General features: G+C 39.3%; 2 long non-coding RNA genes across 2 annotated transcripts; one reads left to right on the top strand and one right to left on the bottom strand.

The window, feature by feature from the left end:
- LOC148127220 (uncharacterized) lies at positions 1-24,065 on the bottom strand. The gene is made up of 3 exons (XR_015742097.1): positions 23,931-24,065; positions 3,199-3,255; positions 1-991 (listed from the first exon to the last, which is right to left on the bottom strand). It is a non-coding gene; the product is annotated as an uncharacterized LOC148127220 (long non-coding RNA).
- LOC148127221 (uncharacterized) lies at positions 22,351-25,919 on the top strand. The gene is made up of 2 exons (XR_015742096.1): positions 22,351-22,459; positions 23,959-25,919. It is a non-coding gene; the product is annotated as an uncharacterized LOC148127221 (long non-coding RNA).
- Positions 25,920-26,815: the final 896 nt, after the last annotated feature.

Genomic DNA, 26,815 nt, shown 5'->3' on the forward strand with positions numbered 1-26,815 from the left:
TATTGATATTAATACTGAACATGATTTGAAACAAATTGTTTCAGTTTGTTTTTATGCTTTATGATGTACACTGCTCAGAATCACTTATTGAGACGATTAAAGAAATCAAATAAATAAGTTTTAAAAATGATATTGAAAAGAGGAAATGCACGTCGTGTAAATTGGGACAATGCACATTAATTTAAGATGCCTTAAAATATCATTAAAGTACCTGGGATCTCTTATTTTATCATTCTTAGGTCATCTTGACAATTAGTTATAAGAACAGTTTTAGATTAGAATTCACTTGGAGGGCTACAGTTTCATGCAGCAAAAAACAAAAACATTTATTCACTCATTTCAGTACATTTTGTTTGTTTATCAAATTAAAATATCATCCATCTCAGTCTCAGTCTCACATCTTGATGAGAAGATTAGGATGTGATGTTTTCCCCCCAAGCAAATTGTTAAGTCTAATCAATGAGAGACCATCATCCAGTCCAATTATGTTGAGGACAGAAAGTGGAATGAGTTCGGGTTTGGGAATCAAGACGGCTTACTTAATGCTGCTCTTCTAAATTTTCTCTACAACCAACAGATCTGCAAGATAGCCTGGGCCGAAAGAGAGTGTCCCAAATCACCTGGGGACTTTCCATGGTTGAGGGTACACTTACACTTGGTCTTCCTTGTACCAGTCTAGCACCATACACTTGTACATTTAATCTTCTGTACATGTGAATGTATGGAAAATAAGTTTACAAAAGCTGGTTTAAGCATCATTTGCAACAATGTCTTTAAACAGATTTTTTTTCTTCCTATCACAAAGACCAATTTAACTCAAGAGGTACCAGTGTGCTGTGCCTGAATATGAACTTGTTTACAAACTTTTAATTTGCCATCAGCCAGGGAGATACAGAGAAGTGACTTTGGAGCAGGGATCTTCATGGCAAAATATTGTTGCATCCGGATGACAGCTTGCATAAGTCCAAGGTAAGGTGAAACAGCCTGGTTGCTGTAACAGAAAATAGGAGATCATTATCATGTCAAAGAAGAAAATGTTGCTTTTAGCACAGGAAAAGACTCCATTTGAGTCAGCATTATTGCAATGCTCTCTCTCTCTCTCTCTCTCTCTCTCTCTCTCTGTATGTGTGTGTGTGTGTGTGTGTGTGTGTGTATGTGCTTGTGTGTGTGTGTAGACAGGTCAAAAGCCAAAAATCAGGGCTTAGAGATCTAAAGGTCTTCAAATTTTAAGGAAATCCTAATAGCTTTTTTTTAAAAAAAAAGACTATTATGCTGTGCAATTTCCCCTAAAGATTCTGGAATAGAATTTTTGTTCCTGACAGATATACAATATATGTCTGTTAAAGATAGACCTATCAGTTCTTTAAACCATATTGATATTCAACAAAAGTAAGGTCTCAACTATAGTTTCATTGCTAAATTATTTCCTCACTTTCCAAAATCCAAGGGATGTCCTGATCCAAGTGTTTAAATCTTTATTTCCAAATCTCTTTAAAATATCTGGTATGTACCTAGAAACTCCAAAAGATGAATAAATGTGTGTGTGTGTGTGTGTGTGTGTGTGTGTGTGTGTGTGTGTAAGTACAGTATGTATATCCAAAGTGTGTTTTGCTTTATCTGTTTTTAATCTACCTTTTGTTCCCTGCAGTTCCTCAAGATAATTTATAGCAGAAATAAAAATGCCTAAAAGTTAAATCAAGGACAGAGTTCCTGTTATTTGCTTAGCAGAGGAACAGAATTTAAAAGCTTCTCTGCACTTCACTAATTTTATGACACTGCTGTAGTAGTCATGGACCTCAAATGCCAAACAAAAAGAAATTTTAAAATCTCTTATGTCAATTTAGTGGAGATAAAACCCCTTTAGTCCTTTTATTGCATTACCCATATTTAAAAGAAAGAGAGAAAGAGAAGTTTACAATCACTCTTCAAACAAAGTAGAACAAAGAATATAGCAATATACCCTTTTAGCTCAGGTTTTCAGTAATTGCCAGGTCTGGTGTATAAATGCACCACAAACAGAGGTGTCTGTAAGGTGTAATCAAAATAGTCAAGATCGCTGATACAACTGAAGATCTGACCATTCCCCAAATAATTGGAATTATTGTTTTACCAGCATTCAATTCTCAGTACACATTTCCCAAGATCTCTGGCTGAACCTTTCCCCCCCTATCCTTCTTGCATTCCTTTTGACTTGAAGACATTTGGCCTCTGGAGAAAAGAGCTTGGAGCTTTGGCATGTAATGTACCTGTATTTCTAGTATAAAATTGCTCTTCCCGAGATCTGAATGTATACCTATTAGACCACTAAATTGACTGCTCTAATCATTTTGTATGAGATTTCAGGTATTTTTGAATATATCCTAAAGTGATACCCTACAATACATACCACAGCAACACCCATCGCTTTAACCATTTCCATTGTCTTAACCGGTATCTTAACTCCAGTAAAAAGCTAGGTATTAATACTCAGACCTGCATTTTTAACAACAACCTGCCATCTTCCCACATATTTATCACAGGATGCTTTTCCAAGCATGGACAGGAGATTATTTGCTTGCCTAATTTCACCATAAGCAGAGGATACAGCACTGGGATGGAGATAACCATCCACGAATCAACATTGAAAGATCTCTCAGAAAGAAAGCCATATCTCCCACAAGTACACCTTGCTACTCCACTCACAGAAAATAGGCTGACACCTGCTCCAAAACTTAACAACTTCCTCAAAAGTAGGGGCTCTCTAACAGTTTCTCTGTGACTGGGCCTTTAAAAGTGTTGACATCAGTCACACTACTGTGAAGATATGTAGCATTACCTACTATCCTTTGATCCAACTGATTAAAAAAAACAACATTCCTGCTTGTTATTTTCCCATTAGTTGGCAGCTTTAATGAATATTTTTATATCAGAAAAAGTGTGACAAGCCTTCTCACCAGCACAGCAGGCTTCTTCCAAAAGCATTAAAATGCCTGCTGTGTCAGACTGAGACCAGATTAACTAAACACACTTAACATTTAGACCCGAGAAAGTTCCAGACAACGAGTTTTCCATCTCCAAATTCTGATTCGGCTTTAAAAATGCTCTTTGGTTTCTACAGGCATAGACATGTTTAGATGTTTGTGAGTACAGCACTGACAGGGTACGCACAATCAGCATCCATTCTTTCTACTAATAACTGTGTAGCCAAACAGTACTTGCCTGCTTGCCAGCCACTTCTTCTGTTTTGCACCAAAATCCCACATTTCACTTCCCTATCTGAAAAAAAAAATACAAAAGAGATTAAACATTGATGTTCCTGTCCTGACCACGGTGAAATATCTCCACTGTTTTTTTTAGATTCTTACTGCCATGAAGGCTCATCTATATTTAGAGTTCTTTTCCAAAGAATGAGGTACTCCAATTTTACTTTGAGATTGCTTTATAAATATATTGCTGTATAAATTAGATCAGCCTTTCCCAATCCAATACTAAACCCCCCGAATTCCCAAAAATTAAAGCTTAATGTTAAGATTAGGGTTTAGGGAAGATTAGGGCTTAGGGAAGGCTTAGGGAAGGCAGCAAGGTGGAAATAAGGCCATCATATCTGGGTTATCTAAGTGGTTCTTCTTCAAGCATTGAGATCAGGTAAAGCTGGAATCCAATGGATGTTGTTATTGCTATTTTGGAGTGTTATAGCTCTCTATTATTTAGTTTGTTAAATTTATTTGCCACCTAGCTCATAGGGGCTACACTAGGGAGCTTACTACAATAAAAAGGAAGAAATGAAAAGAGTGAAAACAGAAGTAAAATAATAGAGCAATAAAATAAACAATGAAAAAGAGCATAATGAAAATACTTCAATATGATAACAAAAAGATGTATGGGTTATTTGCTGGTTATTTGCTGGTTTCAGACACCGTTTGGCTTTGGATATTTATCATTGTTTTTATGTGCTTTTGTTATGAGCCATTTGGTATGTAAGATCAATAGCTATACAATATAAATTTTCTAAAATAGATAAATACTGTATACCCCATCACTACTACATGGGCAGGAAAATGAAACACAAAATTATTTGTTCTGATGTAGGAACTGCAACCCAGATTTGGTAACTCTTGCTATATATTCACTGTATCGAAAGCATTATGAATTGAAGATCTTTGGTGTAGGATTTCCACATCATATTCAACCCAAATGTAATTTATCGATTTATGGTTGAATCTAGAGCATGAACACACGTAATTATGATCTCTTCAATAAGTAAACCAGCATGCTAAGTATACTAAGCCTACTAGATATAATGCTGAAAAATTGATGCTAAGAAATTGGACCCGGTCAGTCTTGAAAGAAAAAAAAGCAAGGCTGTTATGCTAAAAGTTACAAACTACTACCACCCCTTCTTTCTCTCTCTCTCTTGGGTGTGTTTAAGTGGAACATTCCTTTGAATCTTATCGCCTCTGTAAGGAAGAGACCCATGTTCTGATTTTTAAGTGTGGCAGGCTCACATGAAAGGCTTAGAAGAAGGGCTGAACAAGAAGAGGTAGCCAATCTGTGTTAAAAACACATTCTATATACATGACAAAGCAGCTTCAAGTTAATTTTCAAATATAGTTACATTGCGAGATATCCTGCCTTTCAGTGTGGATTAAAAACACTAGAGACAGCTTGGGCATGTTCAAAGAATGAAGAATTACAAACCAAAAGAGAACCATGTTTGGTCTACACATATTATTTTTTTAAAAAGTAGGAAAAGAGCCCCAATCCTTATAATCTTCAAAGAATAATCCCTGGTTGCATTGGAGAGAACATTCTAAATTAGGGAGCCCTCCAACCCTCAGCAGAGCTATCATTCTTCTGGGGACTAGGGAGAGAAATTATTAAGCCACTGAATGTTGTTCATGTCCATAGTAATCTGCTTTTCTTCAATGTCAGGTTCCCCTAGGTGACTTCACATCTTCAAATATTATCCCAGAGCACTGCAGCAGCATCCCTCTTTCCTATCCTATTCCTATTCCAGCAAGAGTGTATCCAGCATAGGGGTGATTTATTATTAATTGATTATGTACCAACAAGTTGTTTTTGACTTCTAGCGACCACATAGATTTTTTTTCCAAGGCAATCCATCCCTACCTTGTTATTTCAAGTCTCCCAATGGTGCAGTCATCACCTCAGTAACTGAATCCATCCATCCTACTGCTGGCCATCTTCTTCTCTTTCCTTCTACCTTTCCCAACATTAGAGCCTTTTTCACAGAGTTGGGTCTTTGTATAATGTGCCCAAAGTAGGTTAATTTGAGCCTGGTCCTTTGTGCCTCAAGTGAGAACTCTGGGTTGATTTGCTCAGTGATGCATCTGTGTGTTTTCTTGTGGTCCACAATATTCTCAGGGGTCTTTTTCAACACCAAAGTTCAAAAGTCAGTACTCTTCCTATCCCATTTCTTAAAAATTCAGGAAAGAGATAAAGCACTTTCAAATGGAACGTAGAAACAAAACAAAATGAAAACCAAAAAGAAAAAAGAAAGGAATGCATATACATACAGAGGAATAAACTTTATATTAGGGCAAAGGTTAAAGTGGAAACATGATTTTAAAAAAGGAAAAAAAATAAAAAAGGGAAACAAAAAGGAAAAAAGAAATCTTTACAGGACAAGAAGTTTTAGTACCCTCATTTTTTTTCCCCTTTCCTGAATTTTCCCCCAACTGCTAATTTCTGTTTAAAAAATGTTATGCTCTGCTTTGCTATTTTTATACAATGATTTATACCATAATGTGATTATTGTTCATTATTATTTGGCTTAGGTTTTTTAAAGTTTCTTTTTTTTATTCAAAAACTGCATTCTAAGTGTTTTAGCTTGCTAAGATTTTTTTTAGTGGTATGCTCCTTTGCAGTTAATGGTAGCCTGAAATCCAAGTGTATAAAAGAAAGCTTTTTAAACTTCTTGCCAGAAAGCTAAGATTTTAATCATTTACATACAGTAGATAATATTGTCCCAATTTACTTTAGACTATATTGAATCTTAATATATTAAGAAAGGGATCACTGGTGCATGCTGTGTTATTGTATCAACTGTATGCTTAAATATACAATATATAAATTCAAATTTTCTTCACGCAAACAGATGAAAAATGCAACTTTTGCTGTTATGTTTATTGAAATATTTGAGAGAAGGAGAGATAAAAAGATGATAGGTAGAAGATTAGATAGACAGACAGACAGACAGGCAATATAAGCATTTTTACTAGTTTCAGCTATGTTTCAGCAGAAATAGGCTAAAATAACAAGGACAATAAATATGCACTCAGTAGTGCACTTACTTGATCTTTGAAAGCTTGGAGCTAGAAAATACATCATCCCAAACTATGTGCATCTATTTAAAAGCCAATATTCATTTAATCATTCATAGCCATAATGGTCAAGTTTCATTCAAGTTAAACTCAGTTCTTGTTATATTTCAGGTTTTCTTGGCAACAACACAAAAGTGGGTTGCCATTTCCCGCTTTTGGATTTTTTTCCATTTCCCACTTCATATTCCCACCTGATATTTCATGGTGATTTCTCTTCCAAGTACTGAACTGGATTGTTCCTGTGTCATTTCCAAGGCCAGACAAGGCCAGACTCATGCTATCATTTGCTGAAGCTTCTTAACTCCATTATACAATCAGCAACAAAACCCACTTTGTCAAGGTCAATAAAATCTTAGTTTTACAAGCTAATTGGAGGAAAGGGGTTCAGTAAAGCCAAATGGCTGTTAAATCTAAATTTACCCAATGTGTGTGTAAGTTTTATGTATTTTACATTAACATACTATATGTCACACTTACATAATTTACACCGCTGTTCCATAAATTATCCACCACGCATTAACCTGATCCAGATTGTTTAACCATACAACAGGAAGCCTTTTGTTTGGCAAAGCAATTTTACATCAGCCTTTGTGTGACAGCAGCCAAAATCAGCTGAATGGTAGCGTATAAAAGTCAAGTTTTTCTGCACCACTGCTCCATTTTTGGCCACTGCCTAAAGCAGTTCTATCCTGCTGTTCTCCCTTCAATTCCTTTCCTTCCCCACCTCTCTGAGCAATAGCACTTATGTTGTAATATTCCTTTCCCAAGACAATACTGCATGCATCTGATATTGCAAGCTGTGATTCACGAAAGCTCATGAAGAAGCAATTGTGTTTGTCTTTAAGATAACACTGGATTCCTGGTTGTATCTGCTGCAGATGACATAACCTCTCTAGAAAATATTACCAATGCACTGTGCTTTATTGCTCAGTTAGGCTGATGCTCCAAATACATATTTTCACTCCATGTCACGTATAGGGCCTGCTTGTTGTATTGCACCTACAAAGCAAATACAGAGAGTGTGTGTGCGTGAGAGAGAAATAGAATTAGAGACACTGCTGCCTTTTGCTCCAGGTCTGAATGTCTGCTGGATCAGTGGGAAGGAAGAAAATCAGCCACTTCTGCAGAAAGATCTATAGGCCAGCTGGGTGTGTTCCTTAACAGCTGCTGGCTCTGTGCAGACCTGAATGCCTAGTCTTGGCAGATTTGTTCAAATCTCCAGCACTAGAAAACACTGCAGGGTTACTGTAGGTACAGCAGAAGTAAAGCCTGTTTTATCTACTAAGGAATAGAAACCTGACATTTACAGCTCAGAGGTAGAAAACTATGTATAAGGTTTACTGCATCTTTCAAAACTTCAGATTGTGTTTGCTTGGCTGGCTAATGGAACAGTGGTTTATTGAATTAACTGTCCAGATTCACACAGAACACAATAAAAAAACCCACACACATTAATCTAGTAGATGTGTGCACTGCAGATTCATCTTTAAAGAAGCAAAAGTCCCTCAGTTTTCTATCCCTTTTCCTTTTTTGCTACCTATGGATCCTTAAAGAAATCTCATTATTAAGGTTTTCCCATGTTGCAAATTCTTCACTCTCTTTCAATTCCCTCTAGAATGAAAATTGTCCCATGAGCAATCAGCACCAATGGTTACTATTTCCTCTTTTGCTGATACCCAAATCTTATCTGTTGAAACCCTGGCTGTCCTTCCTTGCTAGTTTGCTTATGTTTATTACATCAGAAAGAAACTGATACTGTTTGCACAAAAATATGTTATGTATATAATTTTGAAATTTAATATTCTGATGCATTATGCATGGAATCAGTTTTGCATTTTCCACAAAGGTGATCCCCAAATATACAATAGTTCAGTCAGTTCAATTCAGTGGATATAACCATGGCCAGATGTATGAGCAATTCATTAAACAGGACAGATTTGAGTGATCCTTGCCCCATATAAATTTCATAGATTTTGACTCCTCTCATCACAGAGACAGTTTTGCCATGCAGATTCTAGAACTACATCATGTCCTTGTTTGAAATAAATTTTTTTGAAGATCTTTGTTTTTAAAAAAAGTAATTGAAGCTTATTAGTCTGGAAATAGTTACAAAACTAAGACTCTGTGGGTGCAATGAAACACAGTCAAGGATGTAGTCTTGATATTGAGAAAAGCCTTGTCTTCTCAAAACCAGTCTAAGAGTCATAAAGTCATGTAGGAACTCCCAGTTATAAAAAAATAATATCCAGGGATCTGCAGGCCCCACCTTGAGTCATTCATTGATTCTGGAAATTGCTCATTTCAATTAGGCTAACTTAAAGCTTCTTTCCCAATAGCTTAAATTTCTTCCCTCCCCGCCATCTGTGTGTGTGTGTGTGTGTGTGTGTGTGTGTGTGTGTGCCTTCAAATCAGTGGCAACTGTCTGGACAAGTCCCTGCAGATTTCTTGGCAAGGTTTTTTGAAAGTTTTGAAAGTTGTTTGACATTGCTAGCTTCCTAGGGCTGAGAAAGTATGACTGGCCCTAGGTAACTCAGGTGGTTTGGGGGCCAAAGTAGGACTGTAGTTCTCTTCTAGTTTGTAGCCTGATGCCTTAACTACTACACCAAACTGGATCTTGAGTACAGGCCCCACTTAGGTTGGCTAAAATCAGTATTCATGATTCCACCATTAGAAAAACTCAGATTGATCTCTGAAAAAGGAGAGAGTAGTAAGGCATATTCCATGATTTGCTAAGAAGGACATTGATGCTCCTTTCAGATTTGCTAAATAACACCTGGATGACTCTCCAGACTCTTGACAAAATGTTCTATGCACAAATAAATCAAATGTGAAACAAGGGAGGTTACATAGGTGTCATTTTGTATGGTGGAAACCAAACACCATATTACATAATAATATCGTCTTTCACCTGTCAAGCATGGAGTGACATAGTTTATGGATGCTTCGATGCCTGAGTATCTGGAAGACTTGCCATCACTAAAGTAAGCATGAATTCTGCAGGACACTTTCAAACTATCTTTCTGTCAGCTGAATCTGAAGCAAAAATGAGACATGTAAAATACAGTGATTCCAAAAGAATGAATGAAGAACAAATCCAACGGCCAAATCAAAATCTCTTAGATTCAATAACTGATTTTCTCATATTTTGGCTACAATAACTTCAGCCAAATACTTCCTGTGCTATATTAGCATACTCCAAACCCTGACACCTGATTGGTCCACACGGACCGCGACCGGATTGGCTAACTGAGCAGCCGTGATTGGTGCACCAAGAATCTACCGTGATTGGCTGAGCTGATCGCAGGAGATTCAAAGCGTTGTCATTGGCCACCGAGCCGCAAGCAAACCCTTTATAAGGGATTGCTGCGGCTCCCAGGACATGCACTAAACTAAATCTAAATAAAGAGCTGAACGTTACCAAATGGTCTCGCGTCTCCTTGAGAACTGATCTGCACCGATCTAACACTGGCGACGAGGGTGGGATCATGAGACAAGAGACCAACCAAGCATGTGGTGAAGCAGCACAGCACAACCGGCAGCATGGCCAGCAGTACCGCACCACCCCATCCTTCAACCCTGCTGCTGAGGATTGGGAATCTTACACTGATAGATTCCAAATGTTCCTAGAATGCAGCAATCTCAAGGATGCCAACGGCCAGAAAAAAAGGGCCGTATTCCTGACACACTGTGGGCCCACATTGTTCAAAATGGCCAAAGCCCTGGCCAAACCAGCTGATGTCAAAGAGATGGATTGGGACTATCTTGAGCCCAAACTACGGAACCATTATGCCCCTGCCATGCCCATCCTCATCCGGAGGAACGACATCTACCATCAGGACCAGCATGAGAACGAGGGCCTCAGCGATTTTGTGGTGGCACTGAGGGACCTCGGGCGCCTATGTGACTTCACTGACCTCGACGAGGCCTTGCGAGACTGCATCATCCTAGGACTCTGGGACCCCATCCTACAGAGCCGGCTCATGGCAAAGGGTGACATTTCCCTCGCCGATGCCCTCGCCGAGGCAGCTGCCGCCGAAGCGACCTGAAAATCGGCGGCCTGGATGCAGCAAGTGAACACAGCTGACTGGCCAGTGGCCACTGAGATGACCCCAGCACCAGAGAAACATGCAGAAACTGGCCAGCGGGAGACCATCACCACCCACCATGGCGACATCGACTCCTTCTCGGATACTGAGAATGAAAAGGAGGAGATCCACCGACTCCAGACAGCGCGAGATCGGCGGGAACCAAGAGGACGTAAGTCGAGGTTCCAGTGTTCCTGCTGTGGAGGTGATCACCCCCGCTCGGAATGCCGTTTTCTCGATGCCATCTGCCGGCATTGCAAAAAGCGGGGGCACATTGCCAAGGTGTGCCAGAACAAACGGAACTACAGCCCACAATGACAAGAGGACAGCCCCCGACGGCAAGACGGCACCCCCCCTAAGGCCAGAAACTGCCACACAGAGAGCCCCTGGAGCCAGGACGGCCGGAGCAAGTGACTCAGCGAGGCGAGACGGAGGGAGGAGACCCACCAAACGGTCATCATCGGCCATTCTTCAACCATCGATGCCCGGAAAGTACACGTAGAGGTGGGCATTGAGGAGCAGCCATGTGAGATGGAGGTGGATTCCGGGTCCTACCTCTCCATGGTTTCCTGCCGCACAATCAAGTGCCTGGTGCCTACCATCCGCCACCGCGAGCTGGAAAGCCAGAAGCTAACCCTCAAGGACTACCAGGGAAACCATATCCCTGTAGTCAGAGTTGGACATTTTAAAATCACATTCAAGGGGCGTACGGAGGTGTTGCCGCTCACCATCGTCGACCAAGACCACCCGAGCCTCCTGGGATTGCAGTGGTTCACACCTCTGGGCATCGAGGTGGTCGGCATCCACCGCATCGATGAGGCAGACTGGGAAGCGACGCTCGTGGGGGACCAAGAGGTTTTCGATAACAGCCTAGGCAAGTACCGGGGGTCCCCAATTTCATTTAATCTAGACCCTAGCATCGCCCCAATCCGCATTAAACCACGGCGAGTGCCATTCGCACTCAAACCCAAGATAGATGAGCAACTAAATAAGCTCATCACGCAAGGGGTGTTGGAACCAATTGATCACACCCAGTGGGAGAGCCTGCAGACTGCAGACCACCGACGGACAAAGCTGGAAGTGGCACATTGACCAGCTAAGATCAAGACTAGCCGCTGACAGCACACAAACACCCAACCAAGAAATCAGAAGGGGGGAGAAACCTCAAACCATGAGCAAAGAGGAGAGGGAAATCCTAAAATGCAAACAGAACACTCCCCACCCAGAATAAACCAACCCCAAATAAACCAACCTTACTTACCGGTAGACGTCGAACCAACTGACCACGAGCCCCGGGAAGCTTCACCTGGAAGAAGTAGCCAAGCCAGTTCAACCAGCCCAGAGAAACCAGGCGGGAACGACAGAAGCGGCAGCTCAACCAGCCCAAGTAGACCGGGAGGGAGCTACCAAAGAAGGCCCAGCTCACCCTTCCAGGCGGTTCCATCCCAAGGAACCAGAGCAACAGGGAGTTTGTCCGAACCGGTCGAGGACCACACTGGAACTGAACCGTGCAGGTCAACTAGGCAGGTACGAAGCCCCGCCTACCTGCGCGACTACGTGACCATGCTCCGTCAGACGAAACCAAGAGGGGAGGGGTGTGCTATATTAGCATACTCCAAACCCTGACACCTGATTGGTCCACACGGACCGCAACCAGATTGGCTAACTGAGCAGCCGTGATTGGCGTGCAAGAATCTACCGTGATTGGCTGAGGCGATCGAGGGAGATTCAAAGCGCTGTCATTGGCCGCCAAGCCGCAAGCAAACCCTTTATAAGGGATTGCCACGGCTCCCAGGACATGCACTAAACTAAATCTAAATAAAGAGCTGAACCTTACCAAATGGTCTCGCGTCTCCTTGAGAATCGATCCGCACTGATCTAATACTTCCAGTACCTGTCATCATTTTTGTGTAGAAATTTTTGCATATTTTTCTATGAGAAACTGCTTGATTTCAGTAAAATGTTGCCTTGTAGTATGAATTTCTCATTACAGGTTTTGCTATGGCATTTTTGTGCCACTTCTGAAATCTTGTCAAGGAAATTGCAGGGATCAGTGCAGACATTTGCCAGGAATTAAGACTGAGACAAAATCAAATACCAACTTAAAAGCAATGAAGATTGTAGTGCAGATGGTGGAATTTTCAGTTAACTGTTGAAATACTAGAAACAATTCCATCTTTACAACAATAGAGAATATTTGTAACTTCTATCACAAGGCAGTAACTCTATTGAATTCTACTGTATAGTGCAATATTAATGCAATATCAGGGGTTTTCAATTCAATGTGTAGAATGCGAAGGATGTGTATTTGTGTTTATTTTCATAGTCAGTACACAGTACACTGAAGATGGTATTTAATTTTGTTGTAAGAGGTGCAATGACAATAAAGTAAAGTAAACTAAACTAAACTGAGGGTTGAAATGAGGGGTCTTTGGTGCTCTCTGATTGGTTGTTTTGCTGCAGATGTTTCATTACCCAAACTAAGTAACTTCATCAGCACTGATGATTCCATCCACTCAATTCCATATTTATTTCCTGGAATCATGGATTTTCTCTAGAAGGAATATGATGAAAGAAGCACTGAGAAAAAAAAAATGGATTACAAGTGGATGATTATATCATCAGATCCTTCCCTAAAATGTCATGAGTAGCAAGATTAATCAAGCAATAAAAGCTTTCTTTGGAAATACTCAAATGTTAAGATGCTCTTAAAGGAAAAACTGACAGTCCTACTTCCATGTTGCTAATTATTCTGTACTGTGAAACTTAAATTGTTGTAAACAATTGGGGCAGCAACTTTTAAAATCATGTTACATGCTAATAAGAAACTCACTTCTAGAGTGCCAATTTTATGTATTCAAAATTGTGCCACACCCACGAGAAGGAAGTATCAGCTTGCTTGGGGGAATCAAGATATGTGCAGGAGTTTGGGGGGTGGGGTGGAAGGTAGAAATTAAAAGAAACAAGAGGAAGACAATGGAGTTTGAGAACTGAGGTTGCTCAGTGGACACAATGCTAGTGGGTTATTTTGGGCTGGCATTGGAGGTGAAAACGAAGTGGAACTACTTTGAACAAAATATACCTTGCTATAATTTATGTTAATGAATTTATATAGCCACTCAGAGTTGTTGAGATAGAGAACTATATATTTTTTTCTTTTAATGACCCTGTAATCCCTTGCATCAGGATGGAGTTAAGGCAACTGAATGGAGCTGAGCATTTACTGGCTGGATGCCCTTCCTGATGCCTATGCTGAGTTCTCAGCAGATATTTTCTTTTTACATCCAAAGAGAGAAATATCTCCTACTAACTAGTATTGAACTCACAGCCTCCTGATTGTGAGGTAAGAGCTCCACATCTAGGCCACCACACCGTTCAGATGGGGAACTATATATAAATTAAGTAAGTAAGTAAACAATAAAAGGAAACAAAAACTTTGTCTGCTTCCTTCTAGTAACTGTCTAGATGATTTCTCCCAAGAAATGGAACCTTAATTTAAGTTGTCATGTCATCCCTGCAGTGCTTTATGACTCAGCACATTGTTGATTTTGCCATGGCTGACCAAAATTTGTGCAGAGATAAGGTGACAAACCGTCCTCCTTTAGGGAGGACAGTCGTCTTTTTGTAAGTTCTGTCCTCTCTTGAAAAGTGTTCTCCTACATGTCTTCCTTTTTGACATTTGAAGACTAATCTGTAAATCTCCATATTTGATCAATGCCGATCCAATCCGTTGTGTGTGATGTGACATATTTGTATTTGACATGATGATTCGTCAAGGCTCAGTACAGTGCGGTGAAAGGCAATTGTGAGACGCATGCACTCCACACAGGAGAATTGTTTTGAGAGAGTGTGCCACATGCAAGAGTGCACCGCACGCAAGTGGCTTTATGCTTTTTTTCTTCAATTTATTTGTGTCCTCCTTTTCATTGTAAAAAAGTTGATTACCTTAGCAGAGAGGATATTCGGTTGGGACAGAGTATGCTCAAGAAATGAGAAAATCTGCAGAGATTCTCCTGGCAACCTAAGTATTTAAAAGTACATAAGGCAGACAATCTGTGTCATCTAGGTATCACAGGCAAAACTTCTCAGTGTCTAAACAAATCCTGGAAATTGAGATCTCTTGTTTGCAGATCATAAAAAGCAGATGGACTGCTCTTGGCATGTTTGCTTGTCCCATTTACATCTCTGTCTTTTGGAAAAACTGGATCGGCTAGAGATAACAGTAGGATTAAAAAGGGTTGTCCAGTTTTGACGAGTCTTTGCAACTGGTTTGACCTGCAGTGATTAGCCAATTATCATGTTTATCCCATGCCAAAAAAGAGAGGTTAATCTCCTGATTCCTGCATATCGGGACTGAACATGGCATTTCTTGTTTTGCTCGGCTGGTTGCAAAGCCAAAGATGGGAGAAGAGAGCATACATTCCTTCCCAGCCCCTTTTAACCTCATAAAGTGGCATTTCCTCAAACAAAAACAACTTTCCACTAGGATTTTCAAATATTCAGTTGCCATTCAAACACAGGTGCTTGGATAGGGTTGGGAAAGCCATTTCCCACTTTCTTTTAAGTGGCTCTTTTATTGATTTTAATTAATCACTTTTATTTTGACCATTATCTTAAAACTTCTACTTCTGCTTTGATGCTATAAGAAATTGCTTGCACTCATTGGAGATATAAAGCAAAAAGTTGAAGCTGTGACTGTGTTTTGTAGTCTACTGCACCCAAAAGAGTTGGAAGTCACTTTTTCTCCCTATTCCTTTTTTTTCTATTTTGCACTACTTTCCCCATTCCCTGCTGAACTATATTTCCATGCAAATTTTATATTACAATAAACACTAATATTTTTTTAAAGCCTAAAACTCCAGCTTCTAGTGTCCTCAAACTTTTCCAAAGTTTCTAGGCCAAACTATATTAGAAAGATTTTAACAGCTTCCCAAACTCCCTGCTTTTTTATTCTTTAGAACTCTACCATAGTAAAATATTGGAAATAAACAGTGGCAGTAAAATATATAAAATATTTAGAGACTCTATCTCTCTGCCTGTTATGCCCGGCAGGTCGGACTCATAGAGACGAGAGACTCAGATTAAGTGAACAACAGCTCTTTATTAAACAGGCTAGTTCTGAGTAAAAAAACATCGCTCGCAGCGGCTCTTCTTATAGAGCTAGCTGCGGCTAGGCAGCCAATGACATCACTTTGAGTTTCCCGCGATTGGTTTCATCCAATCGCGGTAGACTCCTAGCGAACCAATCACAGCTGTCCTGACTGTCCAATCACGTAGCGGTCTTTGTGGACCAATAGGAATGCAGGGTTACAAGCCTGCTAATATGGAACACTGCCTGTCAGCAGTTAGTTTTCCAGAAACAGAACAGGACCGTATCTGGTGTAGGGGAAAATCATCTAGATTCACCCAGGGACAGCCCGGGCAGGAACTGGGAGCATTACTGATTTTTTTACATTTTTAATCCCAGCTTCTTCCTGATCACATGACCCAGAGTGGAGCTACTATTGAGAGGCTGGAAAGATTTTATTGTTTTATTTCATATTAATTTATTGCTTTATTTTAATTTTCAACCAATTTGGAAAGACTAGAGGTGGCCAGTGGCAGAATGCTGCTGGTGTAACAAAACTGGTTTGCTAATCGCATGCTTTGTGTGCACTCGTGTGCTTTGCGTGAGCTTGCACAGTTTTAAAATTTATTTACCTTTGATGTTACTTCAGGGGAAGTAACACAGCTGTGGCGCGGGAATCCACTCTGCCACACGAATCAGCCAAGCGGAAATAGGTGAGTACAGCGCAGAAGCGGGCAGGTAGGCCCACATAGCAAACCGTTTGGATCCCACTGATCATTGGAGCTAGGGGTTCACCTGAACCAGTCCAAACCAGGAGAATCCCACCCCTGGAGGTGGCTTATATCAGAACTTCATAAAATAAAATTAATCAGAATGGAAAAGATATAACAATTAAAGAATGCTTTGGATGTAACATATAAAAAAAACACATTCAATCATCTTTCATCCATCATTTAAAGGGCAACCATTATGGAAGGACTCAAAGGGGTTTACATCAAGAACTCAATAAAAGCAAATAATCCAAATGGAAAAGATATAACAGTTAAAGAAAGCTGTGGAAGAAACATATGAAAAACAAACCAGTTTCAGCCATCTTCCATCAATCTTCACACAGTGAGGTCACAAAACACCTCAGCCAGGCTTTTAATGCTTTTCTAAAGTAGAGCAGAGAGGGGCCACCCTGAGCTCTGCAGGAATGGTATTTTACAGGGCAGACACAGCAACAGAGAAGGCACACTTCTGGGATTTGAGGAAGATAGCATTGTTAACCAAAGGGAACTGGAGCATGCTCACCATGTCAAATATTACAAAAGAGGCAGGGATAATTGGAGAAAGGTGATCCTATAAATAGGGCTTCTTCAATACCAGGAACTCTGTGAGGGAACTTGTGGACAATCACTTAAATATGAGCCAACAGCATACATCAACAGCCCCAAAAAGCCAATGCAATCCTAGGCTGCATCAAGATCACCTGAAGAATTAATATTGCTTTACCACACTTGGAATACTGCACCCAATTTTGGTCACCACAATATAAAAAAGATGTTGAGACACTGGAAAGAGTGCAGAGAAGAGCAACAAGGATGATCAGGGGGCTGGAGGCTAAAACTTATGAAGAACGTTTGCAGGAACTGGGCATGGAGTCTAGTGAAGAGAAGGACCAGGAGAGACATGATAGCAGTGTTCCAATATTTGAGGGGCTGTCACAGAGAAGAGGGGGTCAACCTATTCTCCAAAGCACCAGAACACAAGACAAGAAACAATGGATGGAAACTAATCAAGGAGAAAAGCAATCTAGAACTAAGGAGAATTTTCCTAACAATGAGAACATTTAACCAATGGAACGACTTGCCTTCAGAAGTTGTGGGTTCTCCATCACTGAAGGCTTTTAAGAAGAGTCTGAAAGCTACTTGTCTGGAATGGTATAGGGTCTCCTTCTTGAGCAGGGGGTTGGATTAGAAGACCTTCCAACTCTGTTATTCTATGTTAACAACACTCAGCTCCTTGAATTGCATCCAGAAACCCACTGGCTATCTCAGTATGGTTCTCAGAACAAAGGTATCAGAGGGGTATTCCAAATGCCAGAAGCCGTGCTCTGAAGGATGCCCTTACCTCCTTCTGTTAATAGAAAGTTGTTTTGGATGCTATGAATTTCATCACAGTGTCTGAGATAAAGGTGATGGTGGTAGATTATGCTTCCCTGAGGACTGTTGTCCTCCATACAATCCAACTGTATTTTCAAACCATTTTTCCAACTCTGTTGGAAAATCACATAGGTGAAGATTGGGCTTTCTTTAATATATATGCATTCAGTGTCTATGATTTTTAAGAGTGTGATGAAATTCTCCAGGTACAAGTATATGGGCCATTTTCATGAAAAATATTTATTTTATTAGATGTATTGCACTGTTATTATTTTTATAAATAACTCAAGATAGCAAACACTCTTTTCTTCTCCTATTTTCCCTACTGTGAGGTGAGCTGGGCTGAAAAAAAGTGACTGGTCCAAGGTCACTGAAGCAGCTTTCATGCCTAAGGCAGGATTACAACTCACAGTCTCCCAATTTCTAGGCTGGTGCCTTCACCATTAGACTTAACTGGCTTTTCCGTCTTAAAATACTTATGAAATTATATCCAGTTAATGAGGGTCTACATTAACATCCTGTAATTTATGGATTACAGATGTGAGTTCCTCTAAACCACCAGTGGCAGCTACTCTGAGTTGAGAAGACAGAGTAAGCCCTTATTAAGGAACCGCAAAGACAGAATAGCAGACATTCCTCAAATCCAGGTATGGATTGCAGAGACAAATCTTCATTGGTGGGGTAGCAATAGAGCAACGGTTGTCATCTTTTTGGGTTTTTAGCTGTAGGTACCACAGTTGTTTATTTTATTTATTTTTATTTATTTTATTTGGTTTCTCAATTGCTTACAAGATAATAGGTATAAGTAAAAACATAGTTATGAATACATGGATACATATAAGAAAAATAAAAGAAACAATAGGACAGGGACGGTAGACATGTTGGTGCGCTTATGCACGCTCTCTATAGACCTCTTAGGAAAGGGGTGAGGTCAATAGTAGACAGTCTAAGGTTAAAGTTTTTGGGGTTTGGGGAAAAAACCACAGAGTCGGGTAGAGTATTCCAGACATTGACCACTCTGTTGCTGAAGTCATATTTCCTGCAATCAAATTTGGTGCAATTAACCTTGAGTTTGTATCTATTGCGTGTTCTTGTATTGTTATGGTTGAAGCTGAAGTATTCATTGACTGGTAGGACATTGCAAAGTATGATTTTATATACTATACTTAGATCGGACCAAAGGCGGCATTCTGACCTATAGCCTTGGGATTTCTTGGTAGCCTCCCATTCAAATTAACCAGACACAACCCTGCTTAATTTTCCATGATTAGCCAAGGTCAATTGGTTGCAGCCATCTGCTGTAAAGCAGCAATATTTACTACTAGGGTGAACATTAAAGATCTATATCACCTTATATAAGGTGTATCAGTTGTCCTGTCCTCAAAAAGTAGCTGAGATTAATTGTGAATGAGAGAGCTAAACCTAGGAGGGAAACATCAGAGGAGTCCTCCATTCTTCTGGAAGGTCTGGAATCATTGAAGAAGCTGGTACCTTGAAGAAACTTACACTGTGAAAATTTAAGTTCAATTCTTCTGGCTTTGAAAATCAATGTTTTGGACATGGTCTTGATGTCCTTCAAATTATGACATTCCCAGGCTTTCCCTTTTTGAGTCCAATTCACAGCTATTCCTCTGCTTCTAATCATTTCGAATTCTAAAAGTTCAGCCACATGCTCTGGATATGCTTCTTGCCTTGTCTTCTCTTCTCTTGGCACGAGCAATTGTACAGCTTGAAAATCTATCTACAATTTACTGAGCTTTAACCTGGTTCATTTATCTAAACATATAGATTACTGAAGCCAATTCATTGAAGTTAATAAACCTTTAAAGCAGCAATAACTTTTATTTAGGTCCGTAGGGAAGCATGAAAACAAAAGTTATTTTAATGAGTACCAGAGAGATGCTGGGCTCTCACTCTTCTGAGATCTGAAGCACTTCTTCCAAATTACTCTTAAAAGTATGTAAAGCATATGTATGCACGTGTGTGCAAGGGATTGACACTGTGTATATATGTAATACTTAAATGTCAGAGGGAAAACAACATGGATTGACTTTGTCATTGTTTCTTGCTTGGATGCTTGCCATACATATGCCATATGTAATAAATGAGGAGATGTGCTTTCACACTGATGCAACATAGCATAGCTACTTGGAAACAAATAAATAAGAGGTCAGAGCATTCCTGTACCCTTCATAGTTATGATAAATGAGGGATATCAGCAGATACTTTCATTCCTCCAGAGCCATGAAAAATACCACAGCAGCCTTCTCCTTTTCTAAATATAATTTATAACTAGTAACCAACAATACTAGACTTAACAACTGCCTCGATCTCATCTTCTGCAATAGTTTGAATTCAATTTCCAGAATACAAATTAAAGAACCCTTTTCCAACAGTGACCACAGCATGATTAACTTTTGTCTCAACATACGTCCACACAAAAATCAACACAACAATGTGATCCCCAATTATAACTTCAAAAAAGGCAACTACGATCTTATAGATGAAGATCTCTCATCCCTTGATTGGCAATTTCTATTCACTGGATGCAATACTGTAGAAGACCATTACAACATATTTTTACTTGAAGTCAAAAGAGTCATCAAACTATATGTACCAATAATAATTCCAAAAACCAGAAAAAACAGATTACCCATAACAATAAGGAAGCTTCAATCCAAAAAGAGGATTGAAAGAGGATTTGGTGGAAAAACAAACCTGGTCATGTTGCCAACTTCAAAAGCTGATACAAAAATTTATGCCACCAGATAAAGACTGAATGCACCAATTATCACATCAAACAAGAGGAAAACCTTCTATGCACCAATTCCACCTGTGCTTTCTACAATTTTGTAAACAACAACTAAAAGACTCAAGGTCCGTCCCACCCCTGAAAGGGCCTAATGGTAAAGACTGCAATGATGACACCATTAAAGCCAACCTCTTTAACACATTCTTTGGCTCAGTATGTGTAAACAGCAATACAAAGTATTTCCTAGTCGAACCACAGACAACTACAATGATCTAATACAGAAGACAATGTTGAAAAAGCACCACGCAATCTAAAACCATCTCTATCAATTGGACCGGATGGAATATGTGCCTACTTCTTTAAAAAGCTACCCATTGCCATAGCTGAACCTATAAGCATAATCTTTGAAAAATCTTTCAGGACCAGCTCCTTGCCAAAACTATGGTCACAAGCCACGGTTATCCCCATCTTCAAAAAGGGAGACCCCAGCCTAGTTGAAAATTACAGGCCAATCTCTTTATGCTGCGTCACCTGTAAAGTCATGGAATCAATTATTAACCAATCCATTATCCTCCACTTAGAGACAAACAACCTACTCTCTAATAAACAATTTGGTTTCAGAAAAAACCTATCCTGTAATCTGCAACTCTTACACTGTAAAAACTTATGGACTACACAACTCGATCAGGGCAAAGCAATAGACGCAATCTACATAGACTTCTGTAAAGCCTATGATTCAGTGGTACATGACAAACTACTCCTAAAACTAAAATCTTATGGTATCTCTGGACACCTGCATAAATGAATAGAAGCATTCCTGTCAAACAGACAACAAATGGTCAAAATTGGGAGTGTCCTATCAAATTCTGTACCTGTCAACTGTGGTGTCCCCCAAGGCAGGGTTTTAGGACCAACTCTCTTCATACTCTACATAAATGATCTCTGTGAGCATATTAAGAGCAACTGCGTTCTCTTCGCTGATGATGTAAAGCTATTCAACACCACAGACAATACTGCTATCCTTCAAAAAGACCTGAACTATGTATCAGAATGGTCAAACAAATGGCAGCTTCAAATCTCAACATATAAATGCTCTGTCTTACATATTGGCAAAAAAAATCAGAAAATAAAATACAGGCTGAATAGTCAAGACCTTGTTGATTATCCAAACTCTATCAAGGATCTTGGAGTACTCATCTCTAACGATCTAAGTGCTAGAGCCCACTGTAACTACATAGCCAAAAAGGCATTAAGAGTTGTTAACCTAACCTAGTATATAAAATCATACATTGCAATGTCTACCTATCAATGAATATTTCAGCTTCAACCATAACAATACAAGAACACACAATAGATACAAACTCAAGGTTAATCGCACCAAATTTGATTGCAGGAAATACGACTTCAGCAACAAAGTGGTCAATGTCTGGAATACTCTACCTGACTCTGTGGTTTCTTCCCCAAACCCCAAAAACTTTAACCTTAGACTGTCTACTATTGACCTCACTCCTTTCCTAAGAGGTCTGTAGGGGGCATGCATAAGTGCACCAATGTGCCTACCGTCCTTGTCCTATTGTTTCTTTTATTTTTCTTATATGTGTCCATGTCTTCATAACTATGTTTTTACTTATACCTATTATCTTGTAAGCAATTGACAAACCAAATAAAATAAAAATAAATAAATAAATTTCTTGAGCAAATTCCAGATTCTGAGAAAAGTGCTTGACACTAAATGTTGTATGTGTGCCTATTATGGAAAGCACAGGGGATGAAAGAAGTGGCAATCCTGGTTGTGAGTGAAAGGTTCTTTCTTTCTGTTTATAGTCTTGAGTTGCTCAACATCAACCACAGAACATTTTTTTTGTTTTTTGGGGAAAAAAAGGAACTTCTTCTGTAATTTCTGACATTTTCACCAGGGGTCACTATGAGAGTAAGATATCTATGCAGCGATGAGACATGGGTTTATAAAAGTGTCCCCATCAAGGAGAAGGGAGAGATTTTCACTGTCAGCAGCATGACAGAAAGACGGCTCTTGGCACACGTGGGGTCTACTGCTTTTCTTCTTTCTTTGGCAGGAACAATTTTATGTAAGTAAATTATCTCTTCCCCATCTTCCTTGCTTCTTCTTTAATCATTTAGAAATATAGACTTTTGAGTATAGAGTAAATCAATAATGTTATGAGGAACTAATTGGTAGAGCATCGAAACTGCAATTTATTCAAACTGTCAGACACAGCAGAAATATTTGAGTTTAACTCCCCAATTCCAGGATGTGGAGAAATGCATTTGATGGGCAGGAGCCGAAGATTAGATAACCAATATGAAAAAGTCTTGGGATAAGAATCTTGTCAGAACTGTCCTCTCTGATTAAGCCACCCAAAACTTGAATGCAGTCTGAAAAACAAATGATTTCTCATTTCAGGGTTGCTGGGATTATCAGATTTTAAATTCAAAAAAAGTGGAAGCGGGTTGAAAATGGAATATCCACTCTCATCCCTTTTGCCTTAGTCAAGTGGGCTTCAGTGGCAGCAGGAAAATTTACAAAACGTCTTTGACACTGGATCCTTTGGGATCAAATAGAAGGTTCAGATAGTTCTGCATCCCATTCCAAAAGCATCCATCCAATGCTTCTAGCAAACTCTCCAGAGAAAGCAGACAGGCATTAGTGTATGATCCTTAGTGCACCCTTTAATTATCCTTTATCCAAACAAATTTAACAAAAATCATTGCTTGTATCACAACCGGCATAGACTAAAACTGTGCTCCCCTTAGATCTGAAGTCTATCTCTAACCTGTGAGACTTCATTGCTTTTGTTGGTTTTATGCGATTCAAAGGTACTTATTCTTTTCTGGAAACCCTGAAGACAATTAGCAACATTTTTCAGTTTTGTTTCATCAGTCCATATAGTATAAAATATTCTAAATGGACTTTTGCATTGCATAGACATCTTAAGATACAAAGGCAGGGTTTGTTTGTTTTTTAATCCAATGACTGTACAAAAGTCTGCAAAAATATTAAAGGTGGTGGATTTTAATGCAAGAAAACCCAGTTAAAATGAGTCACAGAAGCAATTTATTTCCCCATGAAGGCAGTGGCAAAATTCCATTTTTTTTGTCTCTTTGTGTTGCCTTCAATCCACCAGACAGAATTAAAGGGGTTTTTATTGCGAACTGTAATAAACATTATAGCTCTGCAAGCTTTTAAATTACTTTAGTAATATAATGAATGAGCCACAAATGCAGAATGGCAAACAAATTAATAGTTTAAAAAGGTAAAACGGAGAATCCATAAGCAATTAATCTGACCATTTATCGCTATGTGAAAATGCTAATTAATTTCTCAAACACTGAAGTAGGAAGAGGGCTGGTTGGTTGTAGCCTCTGGAGTCGAGTTGCTGCTAAAATACCTCTGCAATGGAAAATGAGTGCTAATTTTAGGCTCCCCACCATTGAAGGAATTTGAAGGGCTGCTAAAAGACTTTCAATATGGCAAGTCACATTTATCATCACATTCTAGCATGGTCTGTGTTAATCTAAATATTTTCTAAGTGTACTGACCATTTCCAATTTCTTTGGAGATTCATAGGTGAAGACTTGTATACCATTGTCCAGAGGCCAGCATCGGCAGTGATAGAGGAGTTTGGTACCGACTATTCTTTGGAATGCTCCATGAAGACAACCTCCATTCCCGATTTTTACTGGTTCCAGCAAATATCCAGTGGGTCAATAGTCCTGCTTGCCTTTTCAACAACTACAACATCTGTAAATAATGTTGGACCGAGCCATATCAAAGGTTCAAGACCAAACAACGAGAATTTTTTTCTGAATATCAGAAGCATGACAACTAATGATAGCGGGATATATTATTGTGCCTGGAGCCTCACACCATGCCAAATAATACAATCCCTCAACAAAAACCTCCTTTTTTACTTTCTCAGTGGGTGGGACAAACTCATTGCCATGCTGGGAAACAGCTAACAAGTGTCTGCTTCAGAGAGATCAGGTTCCTTCCTGATGTAGCTGAGAACAACAACGCTGGTAAATGCTTTTTGAAGCCAGTAATTGAAATGAGGAAGGCATACCTGAGCTCTCATGCTGTCAGCTGAGCCGCTCTATTATAACAGAAGATTTGAGAGCTCCAACCCTTCTCAGACAGAAAACCTATACCATTTCAGGCATGGTGAAGGGCACATTAAAGGAATATTAACTAAAATAGCAATATTTTCCAGTAGCAAAATTGGTTTAAGGAACAAATCAGAAGCTGTTCTCAGTATTCAAAGAAGCACAAAGTAAATTATCTATCTGGGTACATGTTCTTCTGATAGGATAAATGGCTGAATGGGCTTCAATAAAATCCAGTTGTGGGAGAAGGGGGAACTGGGAGAGAAGTGAAGGGAAAGACGTTCATTAGCTCTTGTCCCACAAACAGGTCAAAATAGTTAGGCATTCTGCGCTTTGGAAAGGAGAGCAGCAATAAAGCAATTACATCTCAGCTAATGCCAGAATAGGTGCCAGCCTGCTGCCATTGACATACTAATTTGATCCAAATGCATTGAATGGCTATGAATAGAGCTTGTATGTTTATTTGGGTTAGTTATTTACTAACCAGAAGTGATGATAGCTGATGGTTGTAGGAACTATCTCACACAATAGGCATTAGCCATTGTTTAATCATAATCATAGCCTACCTGTTTAATTGGTGCTTGGATAAGAACAGATCTGATCTCCATACCCCGAGGGTCTGATACTCTTTATAGTTGATAACTACTGTGAAGTTGACTGGGCCGAATTTGGACAGATTTTTCACTGACTGAATCAAACCAAGGATCTTGTAAAATGGATTTGAAGTTTAGCCCTTCATTAATATTTCAGAGTTTTATATGGATGTGGGCAACGGCTTAATTTGTGTAAATTGAAGTGAATTTTATTTTATGTTTATTATATGTTAGATTTATCTCCTTGGAGAAAGCTATTTACATAGCAGTCGTTCCTCCTAGTTTAGTTTCCTAAGAATTTGATTGATCTGAAAGAGAATGACTAACCCAAAGTCACCGAGGGAGCTTCCATGCTGGCAGTGAATGGGGGATTTGTTGTCTAGTTCTGAAACAAATAGACACCATCCAGAACTCCCAAGAGAAAACAATGGTAATTTTATTTACTACTTTGCAAAGAGGGTGTACTACCATGCACACACATGTATAGTAGACATACCTTAAATCATCAATGTTTCCCTTATATTGCCAATACAAATTTACCTCCCACCTTTTCCTCATTGGCTTAGTACTCATGCCGTCACAATCTATCCAAAGTGTTTAAACATTATTTCCACCCCTTTTTACATCTCCCATTACTCTAATTCTATTCCCCACTGTCCTTATTTACAAATTACCTTTTGTAGTCCTAGTTCCTAGGGGTTGTCTCTGAAGTAACTATCATATCAGCAGAATCTGGGTAAAACCAGTTTCCAGGAAAGCGGAGGCCTTCCTACGTACAGTTCTCAAGCTGTAGCCTAGCTCATGAGATTATAAATATATAGTGTACAATGTATTTTCTTCAAAGGCTAGCATGTTTTCTTATGGTTTCTGTGAAAACAATAAGTTTTGTTTCCCACAGTGAATTAGGAACTTGGGTCTCATCAGTTCTAGACCAACACCTTAACCACACTGATTGGTTGAATAAACCACAAATGGCTTGGAACCACAAACCCGCTATGCCATAAATTACAATTTATGAACTTCAGCTGCCATTGCATAAGATAGTAAACCAAAGAAACAGTGCTACTGGCTTAAGAGAATGTGAATATTTCATAGGTGCTATAAAAAAAAAAATCAAACAATTTCTTCTTTCCAAATGAAGAAATTTCAGGCTGCTGAAGTGAGAGAGGCTGAATATTTTGTGACTACCAGCTCTAATTTCCATCCAGATTAAATCCTTGAATCAGTGCTGCCAATGACAATGCCTCGGAATGAATATTGAAGCAATGTACCACGAGGCTATTTTAGAATTCACATTTTATTGTTTATCTTCCAGCAACAAGTACACTAAAAGAGCTTTACTGGAGTTAGTAGGAACAAAGAGGGAGTTTGGCTTGGACATGTTTAGATGTTCAACTGCTTTTGCCTCTGTCATTACGTATCCCATGGCATGATCATGCTGTGATGAAATGGCAACCTACAAAGTCATGGCAGGTAATTCCTTACAAGGGAGGCATAAAGCTATACAAGGCATAAAGCTAAGAAGAATGGGAAAGTGGAGAGGAATTGTTCTAGGAAAGGAAGGGGATAGTAGCCCTGGTGGAAAAGTAAACTATTATTCTATAAATAAGAATGAATTTCTGTATCTTTAAACAGAGTTATTCTTAAACAACATTCTAACAGTTTATAAGCAATTGGTCGCCTAAGTAAAATTAGAAAGAGAATATACTATACCCTCTCCACCCCAAT

The sequence above is a fragment of the Pseudonaja textilis genome, chromosome 2 (genome assembly GCF_049901715.1).
Source record: "Pseudonaja textilis isolate UNSWEBS1 chromosome 2, rPseTex1.2, whole genome shotgun sequence".
Lineage (NCBI taxonomy): Eukaryota > Metazoa > Chordata > Lepidosauria > Squamata > Elapidae > Pseudonaja > Pseudonaja textilis.